The sequence below is a fragment of the Rhamphochromis longiceps genome, linkage group LG6 (genome assembly GCF_057381845.1).
Source record: "Rhamphochromis longiceps isolate RC_006_pf linkage group LG6, R_longiceps_female_GT1.1, whole genome shotgun sequence".
Classification (NCBI taxonomy): domain Eukaryota; kingdom Metazoa; phylum Chordata; class Actinopteri; order Cichliformes; family Cichlidae; genus Rhamphochromis; species Rhamphochromis longiceps.
In genome coordinates this window covers 34,831,327-34,839,888 of record NC_140562.1, presented here as the reverse complement: position 1 = coordinate 34,839,888, position 8,562 = coordinate 34,831,327, and the positions used below count along the sequence as shown (strand labels likewise).

At 41.6% G+C, this 8,562-nt stretch overlaps 1 protein-coding gene across 2 annotated transcripts in view; it reads left to right on the top strand.

Annotated features, from left to right (window-relative positions):
- The first annotated feature begins 81 nt into the window (after positions 1–81).
- add3a (adducin 3 (gamma) a) overlaps positions 82–8,562 on the top strand; it is a 105,332-nt gene continuing 96,851 nt past the window's right edge. For both annotated transcript variants that reach the window (XM_085410373.1, XM_085410371.1), the window contains exon 1: positions 82–232. The gene's annotated coding sequence lies outside the window, so the exon portion shown is untranslated. The remainder of the gene's footprint in view (positions 233–8,562) is intronic.

Genomic DNA, 8,562 nt, shown 5'->3' with positions numbered 1-8,562 from the left:
CTGATGTCGTGTTTCCGCTTCAGCCGGCATATGATCTCCACAGCATGCGTGCTGCCTGCTCTACCCGCTGGGAGCGGGTCAACACCACCTTACTGCCTGAACGTCAGTGAAAGTTACCGGACATCTGCTCGTTTGAGCTGAAGCTGAACGAGTCGGAGACAGAGAAGGTCGGGGACAAGTGCACGCCTGCAGATCTACTGGCTGCTTCTAACGCGAGACCTCCTCATTGCAGGTATTCACATGTTTGGTGTATAATACATGTACCGTGGGTCTACACAGCTTTTCATTTATTCATTCGAACAGTGGAAAACATTCTAGCTTGGGAGCCCTTTTATTGACCTTTTATAATAGGGATTTATAACATTTTCATTTTCAGTGAGTTTTTAAAGTTGAAGGTCAAGTATACTATAGTAGTACCTTCTGCACCTGCACTCAGTGTCCTTTATCAGCTTTACTATTAGTGTTGCACCAGTGTAAAAACAGTGTTTAAATTACAACAACTAACTTATTCATTTATTAATAATTTATTGTTTGTATTCTTTTTAATGTTTGTTTTCTCCCCTTTTATTTATGCCTTTTATCACTTCATTATCCAACATCCAGCCAGCTTGCAGGTGATGCGACATAAAAGCTTTATAAACAAAGAAAGAAGCCATTGTCATCAGTTAATCCAATCATGATCAGCTTATTTCGGTCAACAGAGCCAATGTCTGCCATATGTGGAGCATCCCCAATTTCAACATACAGTATGTGTTTTCAGAGATGGCTAATGCCTGTCTACACATGTCTAGCATTTAGCCGGTTTCTAATACTTAAAAAGTGTACAACAAAATCCTTGTAATCAGGATGTTTTCTTTTCATCTACAGAAAGTTTCAAATTGAGTCTGACATCTCCAAATCCAGAATGTGTAAGAACATTAAAAATGGCCTGTTGTGATGTTTGCTACATCCTTTTTTCTTTTTTAAATTTATAGCTTAAATCACATGAGTTATTAGCAAATTTTCATCAATCAAGACTTGTGGTTCAGAAGCAAATAAACCCTTTTTTTTTTTTTTTTTTGCAAAACTGTTGAACTTTTGCTCTCTGGATGTAAGTGGAAACAACAAGCTTCAGTTTTATCTGGGAGTACCACTTTGCCCACAATAAAGCCTTTTTTGAAGTCTAACTGGGCAGCTCTTTCTCCTGCAGAAGCACCTCTGGCTAGTAAAAATCTTTTCATATCTGGTTTCTTTAAATAAACAGTGAATATCACTCACTGTAGGGGCAGTTCAAAATACCTACCCACAGCTAATAACACCCTATGTCACAATAACTGTGATATGGCAAGGCTTGTTTCGTGAAGGGCAGTTAAATGGTCAGCAGCTGACTTTATAGTCATTCCTCCTTTGTATTTCATTGCTTGCTGTCATTTCCCTAAATTTCCCCCATATTTCCCCCCCCCCCCCCCTTTTTTTTTTTTTTTTTGGTTATGCTCAGAAGCCTGGAAGAAAGCTTCCTCCATCCCTCTCTCGCTTTCTTTGTGCCTTTATGTCACCCCATCTCATCAGCACCTCTGTGTATGAGATATTTCACAACCTGTAAAGGCTCTGTAAGGATATCCATTTCCATGCCAAAGTCTGGTTGTCCGAACCTAAAACGAACCCAGACAAATATGATAATTGACTCCAAAATGCCTGGACCCTGACATGCTTGATGTTGGGTTTTTGTTTTTTTTGTTTCTGTTTCTTCCCCTCTTTTATTTTGCTCAGCAGAGCTCTTTGAAAAGCTGTGAATGTTTGCCATATGGACGTGAAATCTAAAACTGTATTCCCCCCTTTCTCTGATTTACTCAGATCGAAGGGGCCCTACTTCAAAATCCTTCAGGGACTTTCTATAACTGAGCTATTTAACCCAGACCAGTGACTGCACTAGGGCTGCCACGATTTGTCGACTAGTCACGATTACGTCGACTATCAAAATCGTCGACGACTGATTTAATAGTCGACGTGTCGTTTGAAGCTTTGTAAGATCGCAAAAGACGCAGGAATAATAGCAGGATTTAAGAGTGTAATAACGGACTGAAACAGAAGATGGCAGCACAGCATGTACAAGGATGCCAGCTGCCGTTAAACCCCGAAGAAGAAGAAGCAGCTGTGTCCCAGAATTCATAGCGCGGCCCAGCTTAGTTTCCAACAATGGCGGTAGCTAGTTAGTTTTAATATTACTCTTATTATTCTTTCTGGGTCACAAAATAAACGTTTAACATATTTTCAGGCGAGAATGTAGCTGTGTAAACCTCAAATATCTGCTCAGTTTATCAGGACACCACATATTTTCAAAAGCGCTCCGACGTTTTCGGAGACGTCTGTTACCCACTAGCTCGATAGCTAGCCGGGGGCTAGGTCACTAGCGCCGTGAGAACACCGGACTCCCGGCAAATTGTTTTCAAACCCACCGCCGTCTTTCGCGACTCAGGTTAAATATATATGAGTCACTTAGATAAATTAAAAATGTTATTGTTTGGCTTTTTTTTTAGTATTTTATTTGTTCCTGAGTAAATCGGTTTGGCTGAGATTAAAGTTATAGTTTTTACACAGCTGAATAAACGTCAAGCAGACAGCTGATTATCAGAAGTGTGAGATGCTGGAGAATATACTCCGGTGTCCTGTTATATTTTAGATAGCAAGGAGTTTATTAAACTTTACCGAAACAATCTGCAAATTTCATTAAAATTGAATAAACTATCATCTTGTCTTTATTTTTAGTTAGCACCTTAAAAGCTTAAAGCTGTAAGCTAATGATAGTTATATAAGAGCAGATGCTGCTGGTGCAATAAGCTGTAGTTTTAGGTCCAGTGGATGATGATCTGATTAGTCGACTAATCGCATAAATAATCGGTGACTAGTCGACTATCAAAATAATCGTTTGTGGCAGCCCTAGACTGCACGGGGGGAGCATATTCCATATTTATTTTTACTCCACCTCTGCACATCCTCTCTGATGCAAACTCAATTTTCTCTTGTGTTTTTTACGCCAAGTGTTTCGTAAGGTCCCCATGAATATTGCAGTTGCTGGAGACTCAAGGGAGGGGAGATGGTGAGGTTTCTGTCTCTTGGTTCTAATGTTAGTTGACTGAAGAAGAGGAATATTGCAGATTATTGGGCTTTGACAGAGTGGAGGGGGAAAATGACTAACATTTATCAGTTTATCCAGCTTTTGTTGCAGATAATTTATGATAAAGCTTTGCTTTCACACAACTCGGTCATGCTTTCCTGATATGGTTTTGAAGATTTGTTTTTCCTCCCAAATTTCCATCTACCAGCACATCTACCTTTATTATCACTATACTGTATGCCCTTCCTTGTACGGTGTCATTGGTGCAACATGCAGGTGATCTAACTGGATTTCCCCACCAATATGACTTTCAGTACTTTATGACTCACCCTCTGTCAAATGATTATTGGTAAAGTGATGTAAACCAGCTCATGCTAGATAGTGGTGGAAAGCAAATTGGAGCTTGTTAACTAAACTTACATTGCATCTTAATTAAATTCCTATGATGTTTACCTGTATTCTGCACACACAGTTACATTTGCGTAGAACCTTTACGAGCCAAGCAGAAGGGAGTCTTTGGGTTCAACACAACTGCCGTCTTTCTGTCTGAGCTGATCTCTTGTTTGTCTCTTATGAATAGTTTTATAATAGCACAAGACATGACTGAGTTAATCTTCAGATGAATGCTCAGGCACAGGAAGTACAATGTCCATTGTGGTGGGGGACTGGACTGACAGCCTCATAGATTAAGTGACTTAATAACAGAGTGGCTGTGACTGGTTGAGTGGGTGCAGTCTGTAGGGACCGTTAATGAGGCGTGTCTATAGTAAGTCTGGATTGCTTGGTAATGTTTTGTGGAAACGGGAATAGAAAAACAAGGAGGCAGATATTAAGACTGAAGGTAATTGATGAATGTTTTTTTTGTTTTGTTTTGTTTTTTTGTTTTTTTTTATGTTAGGAGCTGCTTTAGTGACCACATGTTAGTGCACCTTTATTATTTCCTGGCCTTAATACGTCCTGCACACCTCAATGTTTTATGCAGTCTTTTTATTGCGCAGAACTGCACAAGAAAAACGTATACGTGTTTGTGAGCCCAAAGCTATTTAAAATGCGTACAGCCCAGTGAATTTGAACCTGTCCAGAGGACAGAGATGACTTCATCATTACCTCACCCTGCTCTGCTAGAGGACTTATCAAAAACATGTGGCTCCACTCTCCCTTCTCACTGCAAATTGATTGAGTCTTGGACTCGAGTGTTTTCCTTTTGTTGGGGAATGTGTGCGTTTGTGCACATGCTGGCTTAATTTTATCATCTTAGATTTACTTTTCTCTCTCTGTCATTCATTTGGCATGTTTCGGCAAGTTGCTCTGGGTTTGGTCAGACAGGATGGAGGCCCACAAGGTTGGAGAGGATGAAACGCCATGCTGTTTAAGCATGTGTATGTGTGTCTATTACACCCAATGAGACAAGATGGCAAATGTATTGCGGTGGCATTTTAATTTGGCTGTATTATTACCCAGGTGAACAATATAGCTTTGTAGACTTTAAATCTGAAATTTAAGGCTCATTGTTTGTTTTACAGAAAGCAATGCAAACCACCTAAAATATTTTAAGTTTTTATTATTGTTATCATTTGAGCTACAATGTTATCTGAATGGAAAATTGTTTTGAGTAGGACTGAGTGATATGATCAACCAGCCTCTCAGTCCAAAATCCAGGGATATTTAAAATCCAGTGATATTTAAAATAGATTTGTAATACAAATCTATTTTAATACAAAGAAGCAGCCGACCGGAACGATACCCGAACCTTATATCGCATTGTAAGAGATCTAACTGGGGCTCGTGGTGGCCGCTGTGTCCCAATCCGAGACAAAAATGGATGCGTCCTCCTTACTGCAGCTGAAAAGAGACCAACGCTGTGCCAAACACTTCTGCGATACTCTGAACCAACCCGAGCCACTCCACCTGTTCAAGGCCAAAAACCTTCCATGGGCCTTCTTCCTGTTGATATCGGACAAATCTGCGCCGCCGAAGTCAAGACATTGATTCTACTCCTCAAGAGTGGAAAGGCCGCTGGCCTGCACGAGATCCTCCCCGAAATGCTGAAGCATGGTGGACCCCAGTTGGAAGCTGCCCTTACAAGACTCCTAAACGCCTGCTGGTCAACATCGCATGTTGGACAAAAGGTGTCATCATCAAACTTCCAAAGAAAGGTGATTTGGATGACTGTAACAACTGGTGGGGCATCACGTTGCTGTCGGTACCCGGGAAAGTGCTTTGCCTCGTTCTTTTGAATCAGCTACGACGTGCAGTGGATGAACAATTGTGAGAAGAGCAGGCTGGCTTTCGGAGTGGCCGGTCGTGCGTCGAGCAAATCTTCACCCTCCGCATGATTGTTGAACAAACATGGTAAATGGCCTGCATTTGTATAGCGCTTTTACTCGGTCCCTAAGGACCCCAAAGCGCTTTACACTACATTCAGTCATTCACCCATTCACACACACATTCACACACTGGTGACGGCAAGCTACATTGTAGCCACAGCTGCCCTGGGGCGCACTGACAGAGGCGAGGCTGCCGGACACTGGCGCCACCGGGCCCTCTGACCACCACCAGCACCACCAACATTGGGATACCAAAGGAAGATTTCTATTAATTTCATTGACTTCGAGAAGGTTTTTGATGGCGTCCACCGGCCGACTCTATGGGCTATCCTACGCCACTATAGAGTCCCTCAGCAGTTTGTAGATGCCTTTCATGGTCTCTACTCCAACTCCTGCTGCTGCGTCCGGACGGATGACGGCTGCACAGATTTCTTCAAGATCAATACTGGCGTCCGACAAGGATGCGTGCTATCCCCTTTCCTCTTCCTGTTTGTAACTGACTTCATCATGCAATGATCAGTTGACCAAGCTGGCATCGGTGTCCCCTGGCACGAAGCACGTAATCTCACCGACTTGGACTTCTCGGATGACATTGCTCTGCTGGGCTTCACTCAGGAAGACCTCAAGAGTTGACTGCGCTTCCCGCTTTGCCATATTTGACGTCTACCCCGTTATTGTCTGGCCAAGATCACCATTACATGGCTCCCATGCACTGGCAAGAAAAAGCAACCCCGACCAAAGATCAGATGGTGTCGAACGTTTATGAATGATCTGAGAACCGTTGACATTGCCTGGGACAAAGCCAAAGCAGTTGCCGCTGACCGACATCGATGGAGGTCATTAGCTGCCCGATGCGCCGCTCGGCGTAGGAGGAACTAAGTGCTAAGTAAGTGTAGTAGTAGTAGTAGTAGTAGTAATGATAATAATGGATTATATTTATTTTAAATCAATAAGATGAGCTTAGATAACTTTGAAATGATTAGGCCATTAAATACACAACCTTTTAAACCTTTCAACTTGGGATATGTTTGTGTGTTGGGGGGACTTGTGGCTAGCTCAACTAGCGTGGGTAAGCTAGTTTAATTGCAAGGATATTTGTCAGATACAGGAATTTCCACCCTAGTGCTTTGTTCTAGACTATTTGCCATCAGTAATACAGGGCCAAGTTTCCATGGCAGCACATTTACTAGTCATGTAGATGAAAATGTCCCATTGATGTCTGTGTACAAATCTCCACATAGTTTCAATTGCCTGTGGTTCTTTTCAGCAGTTGAAGCTTATACGTTAAACATTTACTGGGTAACCACTTTAGAATACGCACCAATAAAGTAGCAAAGGAAGAAGACTTAATGAAAAAAAAAATTACCATTTTTAAAAAAAAAAAGAAAGGGGGAAAAAAAAAAAAAGGCCAGCTCTATAATGGAGCAAGAGATTAACATTATCCTCTTCCATTCTCGACTATTTGGCCTACTTTCCTTCAAGGGGTAACGTAAACAAAATAGCTGCTTTTTAGCCAATGACATCAATTTATTATCCAAAAATAATTTGTGTGTAAAAAAAAAAAAAAAAAAAAAAAAAAAAAAAAAAAACTCGACAAACTACATTGTTGTTGCGCTCAATCTCCTGCATCAGTCTTCCATATTTTTTTTTATACGTCGATTCCCCTGACTCCGAGGTCTCAGACGGAGCCAAACAGTTCCTTGTTTTATGCCTTTGTGCATCCACTGACGTTGCTGTTTGATGAGATATGCATGTGGGCTGGGTGTTTAGATTACACATTTGTTTGGTTGCCAGAGGTCCCAGCGGGGTGGGGTTAGAATAACCTTATTATACACTTGTGGGCGGATGAATTACTGAAAGCATCTGACCCAGCGTGAAGTAGAAATGACTTCTATCCAGCTTTGGGGAGGTGTGTTTATTAATATGTGCATGTGTGTTGATATTTACAGCATTAGTTTCACTGTATAGTTTCTTTTGTGAGCGTGTGTGTGAGGACAGGCCCGACAGAGAGTCAACAATGGGTCTACTCACGCAGTTCGAAGGCGTTTCCATAGATATTAGAGCATAGGAACTATGGCAACGCGGCCAGACAATGACCACTGGTGAAGGAGACTTGGAGCCAAATGAACTTTCGGGGCAGACGATGGCTCCTATGAACCACCCCCTGGTGGTCGCTTTATTAAAAGTCTCTCTACACAGGTCAACAAGTTTCAGATCCCACTGGAAACTGCCAAGAACCAAAATTCAAGATGTTTATTGTCATGTACACTGCAAAACACAAATGGCTCTGCAGAGCAATGACATTCTTACTTTGCAGGTTCCCTTCAAACAACTAAAAAGAAAGTAAAGTAAAGTAAAACAGTGCTTTGTAGCACTTGTAGCTTATGTGTGGGTGTAATCAGAATTTAAAGTGCAAGTAGTTGCAACACTGTCACAGAACCACACTGCTGTTTTCACTGGGTTGAGTGTGTAGGGGGGCATTTTCCCATTACTGTGCATGAATATGGAGATTAGATGAGAAATCTTCCAGGTCACAGAATCTGCTCAATTAACAGAGTGTCATTTCGCATATTTCCTGACAAAGGGAAGAAAATGTCATCTGAATCCATTCCTCACAGCATGTACATGTCAGCCTAATTGGAGCCTAATCCTGTGTGTGCGTGTGTTTCCAGTCATGTGAGTAGCTTCTATGGATGCCTTCATGCCATCATTATGGGTGTTGATCCCCTTGCTGCCGGGGGATCTGGAAAGGATGCACTAGTGCCATTTCTGAGTATGACTAATAGCTGAAATTCTGTTTTCACACACTGTATGGAAATTCTGGGATCCAGCTAATAAACAATGTTTGTGTTTTTCCTGATGCAAAAGGTCCAACAATTATTAACCTAAACAAAAACCTCAGCATTGGCCTGACTGGTACATCCCCATAACTCCTGTTCAAACAGTACAAAAGCACACAGTTCAGGCCTGTATGCAACAATCAGATGATTTATTTATATAGCCAGTATAAATATATGTATACTGTGGCATTTGTTTCCCAGTTACCAGCTTGGTTGTTTCAAAGTCGGTTAGGTAATTATTTGAAATTCTGGACCCGTTATGAACTTGTCACTTTGGCCACTGTATTTGAATGTGGTATTT